The sequence below is a fragment of the Podarcis pityusensis genome, assembly GCF_964106645.2.
Source record: "Podarcis pityusensis genome assembly, chromosome: 5".
Lineage (NCBI taxonomy): Eukaryota > Metazoa > Chordata > Lepidosauria > Squamata > Lacertidae > Podarcis > Podarcis pityusensis.
In genome coordinates, this window is record NC_138032.1 from 71,920,898 (window position 1) to 71,936,389 (window position 15,492).

Genomic DNA, 15,492 nt, shown 5'->3' on the forward strand with positions numbered 1-15,492 from the left:
ATGCCCTGACCTCAATACGCTGGCCCCAATTCAGTGTATCATAGATTCAGCGGAATCTTATGCATGCATACTGAGATGCTATCAAGGATGCTGCTCTACCCCAGATTCTGTGGGGATGGATGTCTTGTTTAAGTAGCCATACATAGTCTTACAGTAAAATCCTAAGCATGTGTGTACTTTGAAGTCCCATGGGCATTAACAATGCAATCCTCATGTCTACTCAGAAGAAAGTCCAACTGAATTCAATGGGACTTGCTCCCAGGTAAATGAGGTTAGGACTGCAGCTTTAGTCTCTAATAAGAGTACTTAGGCAGTGCGATCTCACACGTGTTTATACATAAGTAAATCCCACTGTGTTCAACTGAGTTGAAAGTGTATATGTATTAGATTCCTAGATGCAGAACTTCTAACATAATTGTGGAGAAGTCAAGAGTTTCCCAAGTCTGACCAGGAAAGGGTTAAGCTACTGCCAAGAGAAGATGCCACTGATAGTAACTATCAGAGGCACAGGGCTATGCTTAAGCCAAAGTCACATGACCAAATGCCTAAGAAAAGGACAGGCTAGGCTTAAGAGAGGGGGAATTTTTTTTTAGAAAGAGAGTTGTATTTGGAGTTGGGGGAGGGGGGAAATAGAAAAGGAGAGTAAAAGAGAACAGAGCTTCCTATGGGGCTTAAGGAAAAAGGCATCATATATTCCCCAAATGTAGCTAACCAAATTAAAAACAACACTGACTTTGAAAGGAGGGGAAAAGTATCAGGCAGTGAATTGCAGAAATTGTAATGTTATGCACAACCTGTGCAAGTTGTCACTTCACACTCTGTCATTTCCTCAGCACATACAGGCTTCACTATCTGGTACCAGAGATATATACTAGCCTTAAAAAATGAGTTGGGGAGGGAGAGGAAGTGGACAGCCAGGATATTAGTTTGCTAACCGTGCAATCCTCTGCATTCTTGCCCAGAAGTAACTCTGGATTACCAAGGCTGAGTGGGATTGGGGGGGGGGGTTAGGGGAAGGGTAGTACCTCTGGTGGGGGGAACATGTCATGGTCCTCCTGGGGTAGTTTGTCTACCTTTGGTCCCCAACCTGCACTCACCCGTGGCTCCTAGAAGCTGTCAGCGTGTGACAGCAGCCATACCCCCGGAAACGGCTTTGACTGGCCAGCTAAGCCAGGTAAGGGTAGCCAATAGATCATTCAGTGAGTCCGGAACTTTCCCTGCATGCGAAGACAGCCTCTGGTGAATTGAGCGGATGAGACCCATAGTGGGACCAGTGGTCAAGAAGGCAGTTTCTGCACATGTTGTAGAGGGAGGTGAGGAGCAGATGGGGCTTGTCAACCTGGAAAGGTAGCCCAAATTCTGACCATAAACCTTGCAGGATATCTTCGTGAGATCAAAATGGTAAGGAGTAAACCCTACACAAATACAGAGTACAGTGGTACCTCGGGTTACATACGCTTCAGGTTACAAACTCCGCTAACCCAGAAATATTACCTCGGGTTAAGAACTTTGCTTCAGGATGAGAACAGAAATCATGCTCCGGCAGCGCGGCAGCAGCAGGAGGCCCCATTAGCTAAAGTGGTGCTTCAGGTTAAAAACAGTTTCAGGTTAAGAACAGACCTCCAGAACGAATTAAGTTCTTAACCCGAGGTACCACTGTACAGTCCCTAAGGCAGTTGGATGGTGCCTCATAACCTCCTTCCGGCAACTCTTGCAGCCAAGCTGGTGCCAAATGTATTACTCGGCTTTCCTTTGGACCACATCAGCAAGGCTGGACAGACTAGGATCTCCATACACACTGCCCAGACTTGCGACTTTGGTACTGCTAATGCAGCGGTTTGACTTCACCCCTGGAAGTGCACTCCATTGTCTCTCGAGACAGATGGATGCCAACAAGAACCACCAAGGCTGAGAGAAGACTGGCTCCCCTCAGGTAAACATGAGAATTTGTGGCTGATGTGAGGTCAAGACAAGGAAGGCCACCTAGACCTTCTCCATTCTTCTGGAGCCAGGTAGGCAGGTTGGGGTAACTGGGCCCCCCATTAATCACCATCCATTTTAAGCAGACTTTAGCAACTATGAATTTCACAGTAAAACAAAAACAAAAAACACCATTCCTAGTGCTGCCATAGTGCAAAAGCATGGAGCCAATTCACAGATCCTTACGGCTCCTCATAGTTTTTTACACGGTCTCCCCCCAATAAATAAATTGATTCATTCATCTGTGTCTGCATATGTGTCCTGTGATTTCTTCGTGGTTTTGTTGGTCCCCTGTGCAAAAGTCATGAAAACCCATGGAGACCCTGAATCAGTGTTTTTGCAGTAGAACTGCAATTTTTTACTATGTACCAGTGTAAAGCTGATGATGTATTTTTAGGAAAAACATATCAAATCATGCTGATTCAAGAAGGTAACATTTAATTCTACTGGAACCAATTTTTACTCAGACCCTGTGGAAAAGCAAAAAGCATGTGTGGCTAGGCGCATTTTCTGTTTCTATCTGTTGGAAGTGAGGAGGGAGTGGAAACTCGTGTCACTTTCTCAAAATTCCAAAATGTGTCCATGGGCCCATAAAGACTGATGAACCCTGAACTAGAAGCTAGTGAGCTTCTCCCTCAAGCTGGCTTCATCACAAAACATATCTGAGCAGCTGCCGGGGCCCACCAGTGATATCTGCTGTGGGATCCCCTTTTAAAAAATAAAATAAAAAATCCAGCACTCAGCACTCTAAGGTCCAGGCAATGGTGTCAAGGGTTTATTTAGACTCATTGCTGCTGACCGCTATTGTTGCTGCCAGTGGAGGCACCAGAAGGCATTTTGCTGTGGGTTCGCTGAAGCTCAATACATCTGCTTGCATAAAGCGAACAACTTACAGGCACAAGTGTGTTTCAAACTGACATCGACTCTCACAAGGAAAATCCTAGACCAGATCAAGCCTAAGAGAGATGTTTTCCTTTGCCTTATGCTCTCTCTGTGGCCAAATACAACCCTAGTTTCATCGGAATACAAAACTTCCAGTAAATCTACGCACTGCTTCAAGATTTAATACAATTACTCTTCTCACTAAGCAATCCTTCAGTACCAACATCTCTTTTGTCACTACATCCAAGCGATCTATGCACAAAGCCATTACACATAAATTACTTGACAATGGGCTGTGGACTACACTGACAACTTTTTTAATGAGTTCCGTCATTTTCAGATCTACATTTTTATTTTAAGCCACAATGACTGAATCTCTCGAGTTTCACAACTTGCTTATTACATATCTGTGTTTTTAGAAATGGAACATTTTCATTTGGCTTTGGCAAACAAGTGCTTGTCAATGCAACTCCAATCAATCCATTTGTTCCCACAAGATTTTAGAACCACTTTGCATTTTATGGGACCGTCCAGGAATAAACACCGTAAGCATGTAAGAGAGAGACACCTTTGGGTGTTCACCCTATTCAAACGTGCCGAGAAGAAAATGTTCAGAAATGTTATTCATCCTGCACAGAGTGCAACATATCAAAAATCCAAGCAGCTGCAGGATAGAGCTGCTCCAAACGCTTATATCCCTGCTTATATCACAATTAACAAGCTATTGCAAATATAACATTATGTGATCTGCCAGTAAGAGCTGCTTTATACCAGCATTCCAGCGGTGTCCACTGAGAAGCATATAAAGTGGGAAGGAAATACACACGCCTCCGAACATGCGGTGCGCAAAAGGGAACGGCAGCCAATCACAGCTCCCCTACCCATTTCCCCAAGCGCTTGAGGACACGTGTCTCCCTGTCACAATTCATACTGGAGTAATATGGACAAGTTCAAACGGCAGTTTCCTCTGCAATAAATGCAACACTTGGGTATTAAAACCAGGAAGTGTATACCTTGAAAGCAGCAGGGATTTTCCCTGGTGGGCTCAAAAGCGCAATTCCAGACACTGCGCACTTCTTGCAATTGCCGCTGTCTGTGATGTGTCAGATAAGTCAGTGTGTGTGCATTTACAGACACCGTGCGGACGGCAGGGATCGGATGCACATCTGCCCGTTTTTCAAACAACAGAAAGGCCCACGCCTTTCTGCAAGGAGAAATGCAACAGTCCCCCCCCCACCCCCGAAAAATACAAGAACCAGTGTGTCTTGCTAAAAGCCTCTCTTGCTGTCAGGACCCTTCAGACTGAGGAGATTCTGCAGCCCCCTGCAGATCTGGTTTTTTAGGGAAGCAGAACAGAGAACTGCTCGCTCATGACTCAGGCTTATGCAGTGTGACAAGAAGACTGGCTTCCCTCCTGACTTTTTGCATCTGCACGTACTCCAGGGGCAGTTGCATTTGCAAGAGGGTTCGTATGCAAATGGACAGCCTCCTGCGCTCAAATGGTGACTCCGGAGGCAAGTATGCAGAGGCAAGCCTCCTGCCCGCTTCTCCTCCAAACTGGCTTTTAAACAAGCTGCCCTGTTGAGCAATACTACTGACATATAGAGAAACTCATGCCCCCCCCCCCAAAGCGAGATATCAGCAGAGAGAGGGGGAAGGGGGAGGACCAAGCCGCTGCCTCTGCTCTTGTTTCAAGCAGATGGCTTCCTGGAGTGGGATTTATTTCTGCATGAGGTAGAAGCCAGCGGTGGCCTGCAGCTCTCATTGTACAACTGCTCTCACAAGGGCTGCCGAGGAACCAAACAATGGGTTAAATTCGATTTTAAATTGACGACAGTGCGATGATTAATTAACTCTACTGAGATCAGCCAAGATGCACTGCTGGGAAACCGAGATATACAGCAGACATTAACCCGTTGCGTGGGGTTTTTTTTTTGCATTTAAAAAGCAGTAGTAATGCAGTTTAAGCAAACAAGGGGGTGGTGGTTTAAAAAAGGCCAGCTCGAGAAGTTGCTGTTTGTCCTTTCCTTTTCCCCAAAAAGCAAACGCTTGAGAAAGAAAGCCAGTTTCGTTAAAACTGTCTCGCCCCCAACCCCTTTGTATGCAGATCTGAGGCAGTTTTGCTTGCCTGGCGGGTTTTTCCGGGCAGACTTCAAGGCAAACTTGCACTAAGGCGGTCACAGGTCGGACCTTATGGAGGATTTTTGGTGTTTTTTTTAATTAAAAAAATATAAATGTGGGAATTTTGTTTTTTTCCTATCCTTTACCTCCCGCAGCCAGCAGCAGAAACTTCCCTGGGACTTTTCTCAGGGTTCCACCAACTTTTAATTGCATTCCGCTTCTCCACGTCTATCCTGGAGGAAAGTGCAGCCAACTTTTCGGAATGGGCTCTTCTCGCCAGCCCGCTGGGCAGACAAGGAAGGTTCGCGTACTAAGCGAGGCTGCTTCTCCAACCATCCCCTCCCCACCCCGACCAGCTTCTCTGGGAACAGATCCCTTAATACGTACCAGGCTCGTTGCGTTGTCAATAAGATACAGTACTAACAGGAAAAGGCGCTCCGTGCATGACTTTGCAATCCACAGCTGCAAAAAAGCAAGGAAACTTTCATGGCTCATCCATGAAGGAAGGAAAATAAGCACCTATGTGGAACATGGAGACCCCCCGCACCCAGCAATGGGGGAATAAAGCGTGCTCTTCCCGGAAGGTTAGTATCTTCCCCGGACAGACCCTCCGAGAGGGAGGCTCGGCTGCGCTTTGCTCCGGAGCTGGACGGAGCCCTCCTAGTGAAAAGTAAGATGCGAGCTGGATCGCCACTCCGGAGTCGGATTGCTTACCTCTCGACCCCGGACTCTTGGGGCCACTGACTAGCGCAACTTCAAAAGTTTCACTCAAGACGCCCCTGAACAGTATAGTGCTTAGGTCAACAAAGGTGGGAGGAAAGAGGAAAGAAGCAAGCATAAAACTGATTTGAAGAATCAAGCATAAAACTGTTCTATGATTCAAATGCATCTAATGATGCAAAAAAATTGGCTAGAATATACATTTGGCTTATTTCCTGCAGTTTAACACTGTTCACATGTGGGACAAATATTCCCTAGTGCTAAATGGCCTCTAGCATTCCGCAAACTCCAAATATATCAATTCTTATTAATAACGGTGATAATATTTACTTGCTTGTTGCACACAAAACTAGCAACATATTTAAAAACATAAGCACGAGTAAAAATACACTACAGAAAGAACAGTCACAAAAAGCACATGCCATTTCTACAAATACTCAAAGCCATCCTCCAGCAGAAAGTTTTTAATGGCCTTTTATTTAAAAATTAATGTATGCACACAATATTCACTCAAAAGTTTGATCTTACGCATTGTTGGGAATGATTATTCCTATTTATTTAAACTGATTTAGGCATGCCTAATACTTCTTAAGATCAGACCGTAGAAGAATTAGGTGCTGTCAGTGCTCAAATTATTATTGCCTACAACAGAGATTTGATACAGGTGCATTGGGAGTTAAGGACCTCTCCCTGTAGCCACCCTTCTTGACATAGGCATACCAGCAGAGTATCCAAAGCAGATCCTAAGGTATAGGCAGGATAGTACAGGTAGGTAAAGGTAAAGGGACCCCTGACCATTAGGTCCAGTTGTGGCCGACTCTGGGGTTGCGGCGCTCATCTCGCTTTATTGGCTGAGGGAGCCGGCGTACAGCTTCCAGGTCATGTGGCCAGCACGACTAAGCCGCTTCTGGCGAACCAGAGCAGCACACGGAAACGCCGTTTACCTTCCCGCCGGAGCGGTACTTATTTATCTACTTGCACTTTGATGTGCTTTCGAACTGCTAGCTTAGCAGGAGCAGGGACCGAGCAACGGGAGCTCACCCCGTCGCGGGGATTCGAACCGCTGACCTTTTGATTGGCAAGTCCTAGGCTCTGTGGTTTAACCCACAGGTACAGGTGTTCAAATAAATAGCTTGGGCCTAAACCATTTATGGCTTAAAGGGTTAAAACCAGCACTTTTAAATTGGCCTAAAATGCACTGGTGTCTTAGACTGGCTGGATGCAGAGGAGTAGTGGGAGACATCAGCTGGGGAACACTCAAGGGACAAAGACTCAGAGCTCAGGGACTGGTGGTGGGATGGCAATGAGTGGTCAGAGGGAAAAGATTGGGAAGAGGTGGTGTTGGAAGCTGAAGAGGCAACAGGGTTTAGTGAGTAGGAGGAGCCTGTGGCAGAAAGAAGTCCAGAAGGAGAATCTGAGGAAGAGGGAGGGCCAAGAGGCAGAGATACGTTAGTCTGGAGAAGAAGCTAAGGTGTCTCCCACTCTTGCTGCAATCACCTCCCCTCACCCCGGTCTCCCAGAACTAGAAGAGGTATGGAGGAGAAAGAGCAGACAGGTGTGCTGGCAGAATCTTGGAGCGACCCGGGAGAGGAGGAGGCTTTAGACAGCTGTGGGAAGGCAGGGACCCTCAGTCCCCACAACTGCCTCAAAGGGGAAAAACCTATGGGAAAGAGTTGCTGTGCTCACTAAGCATGGCACTACTGAGCAGCCTGGTTCTTCTAATAAAGTGTTAACTTAGTCTGTGTGATTTATTGCTGACCCACTCCTGACAACTGGCAACCACTGCAGCTGATATTATAAAGATGCTGCTCACCTTGTCCCCAATAGGACTCTGGCCGCCACATTCTGAACCAGCTGAAGTTCCTACAATATCTTCAATAATGCGCACATAGTAAGAGCATGGATCACTGTGGAAAAGTCGGCCTTCTGTATATAGTTTAAGCCAGGAGCATTCCTATTCTAAGATCGCCAACCCAATCCAATATCAGCTGTAAGCCACCTTCCAGAACTCGGAATCTCCCTAACCACAACACCTGTCTTGCTTAGATTAAACCTCAGCTCATTTGCTCACACCCATTCCAGAACTACTGCCAAGCCCTGGTTTAGGATTCCGACAGCCTCCCTGAGATCAGAGGGTGCAAAGGAAAGGTTGACTGATAACAATGCAGTATAAACCAAATCAAATATCTTTAATACGGTCAATGACCAGGAAGCAATTTATAAAATATGACATTAAGAGTAGTATTGTGCTACAAGTAACAGTAAAAATATGGCCAATTCACAGAATTGGTGCTTATATTTATGACCAGGTTTCGAGTTTTAAGTTTTTAAAATTCAATTCAGGAGTCGCTACTGTTTATTATCGTTCCTTCAGTGTTTACAGTTTGTACTCCTTTGTAGACATCATTGCTCGTCTTATTCTTGTTGCAATGTAACAGTACTTTGCCACGGACCTGATAATTTCGGGCTCTTTGTCAGCTAAGAGGTGTCTGATATAGGTGTCGTCTGTACTACGAGGTATTTTCCTCAGAATCGGTTCGATCAGCTCTTTTCTTGAGTCTCGATATAATGGGCAGTATAAGATGACATGCCCAATGGTTTCGATTTCATTGCTGTTACAGGGACATAATCTTTGTTCGATCGGTATTTTATTGTATCTTCCCTCTAGAAGAGATGCAGTATAAACCTTCAGATGGCTTTCCTGGAAAATTCATGTTGTACAGCTTGCAGCTAAAAATGGACTCTACAAGCCAATGGCCACCAGACAGAGCAAAAGTCCCCCAACACCATTTTCTGGGAATGACTATTCAAAAACAACCTGAACTATTGTAATACAGAGCCTCCTAAATCCCAATAATTGACCCAGGATGTTATAGTTGATAGTACATACTGAAAGCCTCTGAGGTCCAGGAGGATTGAGGTAGCATCCTACCCCTGTCCACTCTATCTTGAATCATCCACCAGGGTGATTAAGGTTCCTTCCATCCTATAAATAACCCTGAGCCCAGATTGGACTGGATCCAAGTAATAATACAAAACTGCCTAGAGTTGAAAAGCCACAATGTGCTCTATCACCTTGCTTTGTAAAAAATGCAAGTTAGACAGAATGGTATTTGTTAATTGCCAAATAATTTAAAGTCAATTATAGGAGAAGTCTCACTTTGCATCCTTGAGATAGGAACCGCTCCTTATCTTAGGGAGGCACTCACTACCTCCTAGGTCCTTGATTTCAAAACCATGAAGGGGAGGATCAAGGGGGAAGTTAAAGGCCTCACTACTCCAAGCTATTTAACCACATCCTCGGGTAAAACAAGCTGAAAAGTATCTGCCCCAACAGTGCAAAATAGTATTCTGATCCCATCCATCTCTGCACACCAACATGCATACTCAGGTTAAAGATTTCGTGTAAAACTGAACACATCATTTAGAGCTTATTGGAAGAAAGTAGCTGAGCTACAAATTTAAGAAAAAAACCAAGCACTTTGCATTCTGCAACATTGTGGTTGATATGACCACCATCAAAACAACAAAAAACTTACAGTACATGCCTCTTCTGAGGTAGAAGTAAAAAGCCAGTCACAAAGACCACACAATCAATGCCTGATCATACAGTTCAGTTCTCTCTGCTTTTATCATCACAGCAATCCTGTTAGGCTGAAAGGAGGAGTTGCCAAAGTTCACCTAATTAGATTTGAACCCTGGTCTTCCTAGCCTAAACCCAATGCTCAAACCACCACAATTTATATACATAGCCTCCTGCAGCTGTTGAAACCAACCTAGATGAAGCTACTCATGCACATAAACAACAAGGATTGCCTGTACTACATAATTGCATCCAATCCCGCCAATTAAAACACAAATATGCTTATTAGAAGCTTTCTACTGGTTTTCTGTTGTCCATTTGCAAAAGACAAACAGCGCTAGATACTTAAGGTAATTTAACATCACCAGTGCCCGTTACCAATTTTTGTTTTACCCCATGCTTTTGACAGCAGCTCGATTTCCATATATTAGTCAGGTGATAAGCATTTAGAAACTTCCCCTGGTGATTTATCCATACCAAATTGTGGTTAAAAACAGACAAATTCAACAGGCTAGGCTTCTCCTCCCCCCCCCCCGGGTAGCTGGCAGCTATAAAGTAATTTAGGACAAATAATATAACTCAGTATATATCTAACCATTGTTTCCCATCATAGTAGAAAGTATTCAAGTGAGCTGTGAGAAGGCACCACACCTTAGAATATTCATAACCACATTCATATTTCCATATGGGAGTACTTTGCTCTCACTTTGACTTCAGTCGTAAAGCATTACATTGCTGTTGCCCTCAGATTTAATTACTGTTCTCTTTGTTCTGTAAAGTAGTTGCTACATGTTTATCTGCGCTGGGTATGACCAAATATTTTGCCTGTTAAGAGGGCACCCTAACTAAAGTATTTGCAAAAGGGGATGGGAGGTGTAACCATAGATCAGAAGGTGGTGGTTGTTTTGTTAAAATTTATATACCACCCTTCATTTGAAGAATAGTTAGTTAAAACAAAACAACCCCCCCAAACATCTATACTAGTATGAACTACTAATGAAGCATGACACCAGCTTACATCACATTCAGATATAAAGAGAACTGTAGAGCCAAATATTATTTATAGGACAAGTAAGTATAGTTTGTCAGTTATGGGAATTAATACTGAGATTACAGTACCTTGACACCTTGTTTCTTATTCCATTTATAACCCATTTTACAACCTTGATGCTTATTTGTATGCATGGTTTTATCCCTATCACATACGTCAGTAAATGTGCATTAATGGATCTGATCCATACACACAACATTTGAATGGGTACCAGTTTATGCCCACAAAAGCATCCAGCAGAAAACAATTAACCACTGACATCACCTTGCAGACAAGGATTACCATTTCACTGGAGGCAGTGATGACTGAATGAAATAAGTATATACAAATTATATAGAAAACTATGATGGGCAGAATAATAGCACTTTTCGCTTTTCACTAAGCCTTATGTTTTCAGAAATGTGCAGGAATTGAGTGCATTTATTTATTTATGTTATTGAGGAATAACCTTTTGAAATGAAAATTTCCCAAGGCTATTTTACATCTACTTATTTATTTATCAATAAAATAATTTATAGGCTAATACAGTTAATGTAATAACACTTGAAACTAGTGTCTAAACCAGTGTCAACAGCAGGCTACAACTGTTTCCAATTAAACCAGTAAAAAGCCATAGCCTTTTTAAAAACAGAAATGAATGACAGTTTAAAGTCCAACTCACCATTTAAATAAAGAACAGATTGAAAAAGAAACGTATTTAAAACCCACCTAAATGCAAGCAGAGAGTGGGCTTGACACACCTCTCCATGATGAGTGGGCAAGTTTCATAAATGTGGGGCCGCAGTTCAAATGACATGTCCTTTTCTTTTTTTTAGTACTCTATGCAATTCTACCAGATCTGCCAAAAGTTGGAAGACATGGTGTGCTATTGATTTAGCCGGAAACTCTTTTTTATGGCAAGAGCAGAATAGCGCAAAGACCTTTTATAAAGTCAAAAGTATGAGTGTGAGAAAAGCATTGATGGAAGAATTAAAGGTGATGGAAATTCTAAGAAAGTGCCTCACCCTGAGTGAAATATAAAGCAAGAACTTCCCATAGGCCCTGCTTAAATTTTCAACAGTGTATATTTTCTCTTCTTGCAACACTTCCTTCCTATAAAACATGGGTAGGCAAACTAAGGCCCGGGGGTTGGATCCGGCCCAATTGCCTTCTAAATCCAGCCCTCCGATGGTCCAGGAATCAGTGTGTTTTTACATGAGTAGAATGTGTCCTTTTATTTAAAATGCATCTCTGGGTTATTTGTGGGGCATAAGAATTTGTTCACCCCCCCCCTTCAAAATATAGTCCGCCCCCCCCACAAGGTCTGAGGGACAGTGGACTGGCCTCCTGCTGAAAAAGTTTGCTGACACCTGCTATAAAACATACTCCCATGTACATCAAAATGATGTCTGTACTACAGCAGCAATTGCCACGTTGAGGGTCATGCTCCATTAGTGGGTTAAGGGACTTCTGTGAGGCTTCCTAGGAGGACAGGCTGTAGTTTAAGAGACTAGAGTGTTATGTGGGAAATGTCACATTCAGAAACTAGAAACAGGATCACGAAACCTTTAATTTTCAGCACGTCAGTCCCACAGAACAGAAAAAGGTGATCTACTTCAAATTGCATAAGCAAACCAGATCTCTCCAATGAGCTGTGTTTCTGCAGTTTTGAAACAGCATCCTTAAGAGTTGGGTATGGTCCAGTGAGCAGCTTCTTAGGCTTGGACTTGAATGAGTGGGTTTGTCTGCTACGGACGCACTAAGCAGCCTGGGATAAATCCCTTTCCCTCACCTTCAGATCCTCATCTGTAAAAAGGCAAAATAAGTTACCTACCTAGTGCATAACTTCAAAGGTTAGACACAGCAAGGGTCAAAACTGACTGCAAGGTATCCCCTTAGAATTGGATCTGAAAGTCCCCCTTTGCTGTGTTCCTATATCTGTTGATGATGCAAAGAAAAGTTTTATCTATCCCTTACAAGGAACATCAGTGTAAATACTGAAATGTCTTTACTGTTTTAAAGTGTTAATTTTTTTTTAAATTTTTTTTTATTGGTTTTACAGAAAAATTTTAAACAATACAAACAAATAAGAAGACATACAAACATGTATAATTTCATAACCTTTTTTTCATGTCCCTCTCTTCTCAGACTCCCCCAAACCTCCCCTTCCTACATCCCAATTTCCAAAATTATTTCAGCAAATTCTAAATAAATTTATCAAATATATTTTTTCTTATTCTTTTCTTCAACTTAATCTTATGTCGCTGTAATCTCCTTTTCTTTCTCCAAACCTCGACATTTTAACATTCCTCAATTTTATAATAGTTCTTAAGATAAATTTTAAATTTCTTCCAATCTTCTTCCGCCGTCTCTTTCCCCTGCTCACGGATTCTGCCAGTCATCTCAGCCAATGTCATATAGTCTATCACCTTCACCTGCCACTCTTCCAAGGTGGGTAATTCTTCTGTCTTCCAATACTTTGCGATGAGTATTCTTGCTGCTGTCGTAGCATACATAAAAAATGCTCTATCTTTCTTTAACACCAATTGGCCGGCAATGCCCAAGAGAAAGGCTTCTGGTTTCTTCGGGAAAGTACATTTAAGTACCTTTTTCATTTCATTATATATCATTTCCCAGAAAGCCTTAATCTTCGGGCACGTCCACCAAAGATGATAGAAGGTACCTTCCGTTTCTTTACACTTCCAACACTTATTATCAGGCAAATGATAAATTTTTGCTAGCTTGACTGGGGTCATGTACCACCTATAGATCATTTTCATAATATTTTCCTTTAAGGCATTACATGCCGTAAATTTTATACCGGTGTTCCACAACCATTCCCAGTCAGCAAACATAATGTTATGACCAATGTCCTGTGCCCACTTAATCATAGCTGATTTAACTGTTTCATCTTGTGTATTCCATTTCAGCAGCAGATTATACATTCTTGACAAATTCTTAGTATTGGGTTCTAACAGTTCAATTTCTAATTTTGATTTCTCCACCTGGAATCCAATTTTCCTGTCTTGTTTATACACCTCCATTATTTGATAATAATGGAGCCAATCTCGAACTTTGGGTTTCAATTTCTCATAACTCTGTAACTTCAATTTATCTCCATCTTGTTCCAAAATTTCCCAATACTTTAGCCATTCAGCTTCCATATTAAGCTTTTTCATGTTTTAAAGTGTTAATTGCCACAATCTTTTATTTGTTCACTTTGAATTTGGAGATTTGTATGGCATGGCTCAAACTGCATTTTAGCTATCTAATCTTTGGCTATGTACACATTAGCAGCTTAAAATGCAGCAAACTAATTTCCCCCCACTGCGTTTCAAATACTGGTACTTTTAAACATTGCTGTACACAGCAGAGAGAGAGTGGGGACATCTTCATTTGATGCACATTACCTGACCTGTATCTCCATGTCCCCTGTCCCTCCTGTTCAATAGAGCTGTCATCTGCCCATGCACAATGGCTGTCTCAAATGTACACATCTCAGCTTGTGGCTTACGTTTTCAAACTGGATGGAAGCTGGTTTGAGGGAAAGTGCATCAAACACAAGTATTTATAAAGAAACAGAAAAATACGCATGGATTGTGGCTAAATATACCAGTGGTGGGAGCACACTGGAGCTGGAACGAATGGTAATGTGTGGACAGCCTTTATTTCTACCTCTTTCATAAGGCCTTTTTGAAGGGGCATAAATAGAGATTCTAAAAAAAGAGTAGTTTTGTATCACAGTGAAAAGTTAAAGAATTTTTTTTAACGCTGGTGGCGCTGTGGGTTAAACCACAGAGCCTAGGACTTGCCGATCTTCCGATCGGCAGTTCGAATCCCTGAGACGGGGTGAGCTCCAGTTCCTCGGTCCCTGCTCCTGCCAACCTAGCAGTTTGAAAGCACGTCAAAGTGCAAGTAGATAAATAGGTACCACTCCGGCGGGAAGGTAAACTGCGTTTCCATGCGCTGCTCTGGTTCGCCAGAAGTGGCTTAGTCATGCTGGCCACGTGACCCGGAAGCTGTACGCCAGCTCCCTTGGCCAAGAAAGCGAGATGAGCGCCGCAACCCCAGAGTCGGCCACGACTGGACCTAATGGTCAGGGGTCCCTTTACCTTTAATGAAATGTGAAGGTGATGGTTACAGGGTGTTCCACCTCACCCCTTATATATAGCTTCAGAATCCACTTTGGACAATACCTTTATTATTAATTATTATTATTATTAATTGAATTTATATACAGGCCTATACCAGGGGGTCTCAGGGCGGTTCACAGAATAAAATCAAGTTATAAAACCACAAATACATAATAAAAACAAAAACAACTATAATGTAATCAGGAAATTCTTCATTAAGGCAAGATGTTACACAAAGGGAGGGAGGCTTTCCCCTTTTTTTTTAGTACTCTGTGCACTTTTTTGTACCCAGATCTGCCAACTGTTGGAAGGCATGATACCGAGCTGCTTGGTGTGCTGATTTAGCTGAAAACTCTTTTCATGCAAAGAGCAGAATAGCACAAAGACCTTTTATAACGTGAAAAGCACAACAAAGAATTCTGGATAACGCCAAGGCTTGCCACAATTTTGTGCCTAGTAAAGGGTATTACATAACTGCAATAATATATATATATATATATATATATATATATATATATAAACCTGCGGCAATTGCTTTTTTAATGTGTCGTCCCTCCACCTCACGCGCGGCAAGGCTATGCAATGATCAACTCTGCCAGTGGAATTTCCGCCCGTCCTGCCGTAGTTAAAAGCCAAGAAGCCCGACCGGGGGGCGGGGGCTGTTGGGGGAGAAGAGGGGGCGGCGGAACATCAGAAAAGAAGGCGCATATCTACGCGCCCTTCTCAACCGCCGGATCTTCCTTGCACTGCAAGTGGGCTGGACTGGATGACCCTCGCGGTCCCTTTCCCACTCGACCTCCCCCTGAGGCCCATTCGGGGACGCCTGGCGGCTCTCCCTTCCCACTTCCTCTGAAGCCACACAGCCGGCCTCCTCAGTTGGAGCGGGCGGGGAAAAGGGAGCCGAGGAGGCCGGTGGGAGGAGACGCGCCGCCGCCGGCTGCCGAGCGAGCTTCTCCCGCCGCCTCCTGACGCGATCACGGGGCGCCGCCGCGGGCCTGGCCGAGCAGCTACCGGAGGCCGTGGCCCCCGCACCATGCCCGGGG

The 15,492-nt window shown here is 43.5% G+C and overlaps 1 protein-coding gene across 2 annotated transcripts in view; it reads right to left on the reverse strand.

Moving 5' to 3' along the window:
- Positions 1 to 15,431, reverse strand: part of TET1 (tet methylcytosine dioxygenase 1) — a 78,299-nt gene extending 62,868 nt beyond the window's left edge. Inside the window, exons 1-3 of one of the 2 annotated variants that reach the window (XM_081006048.1) lie at positions 14,972 to 15,431; positions 5,698 to 5,777; positions 5,371 to 5,445 (exon numbers count right to left, since the gene is read on the reverse strand). The gene's annotated coding sequence lies outside the window, so the exon portion shown is untranslated. Of the gene's footprint in view, positions 1 to 5,370; positions 5,465 to 5,634; positions 5,778 to 14,971 lie in introns of both variants that reach the window. The other variant, XM_081006047.1, reaches the window with a different exon arrangement.
- Positions 15,432 to 15,492: the final 61 nt, after the last annotated feature.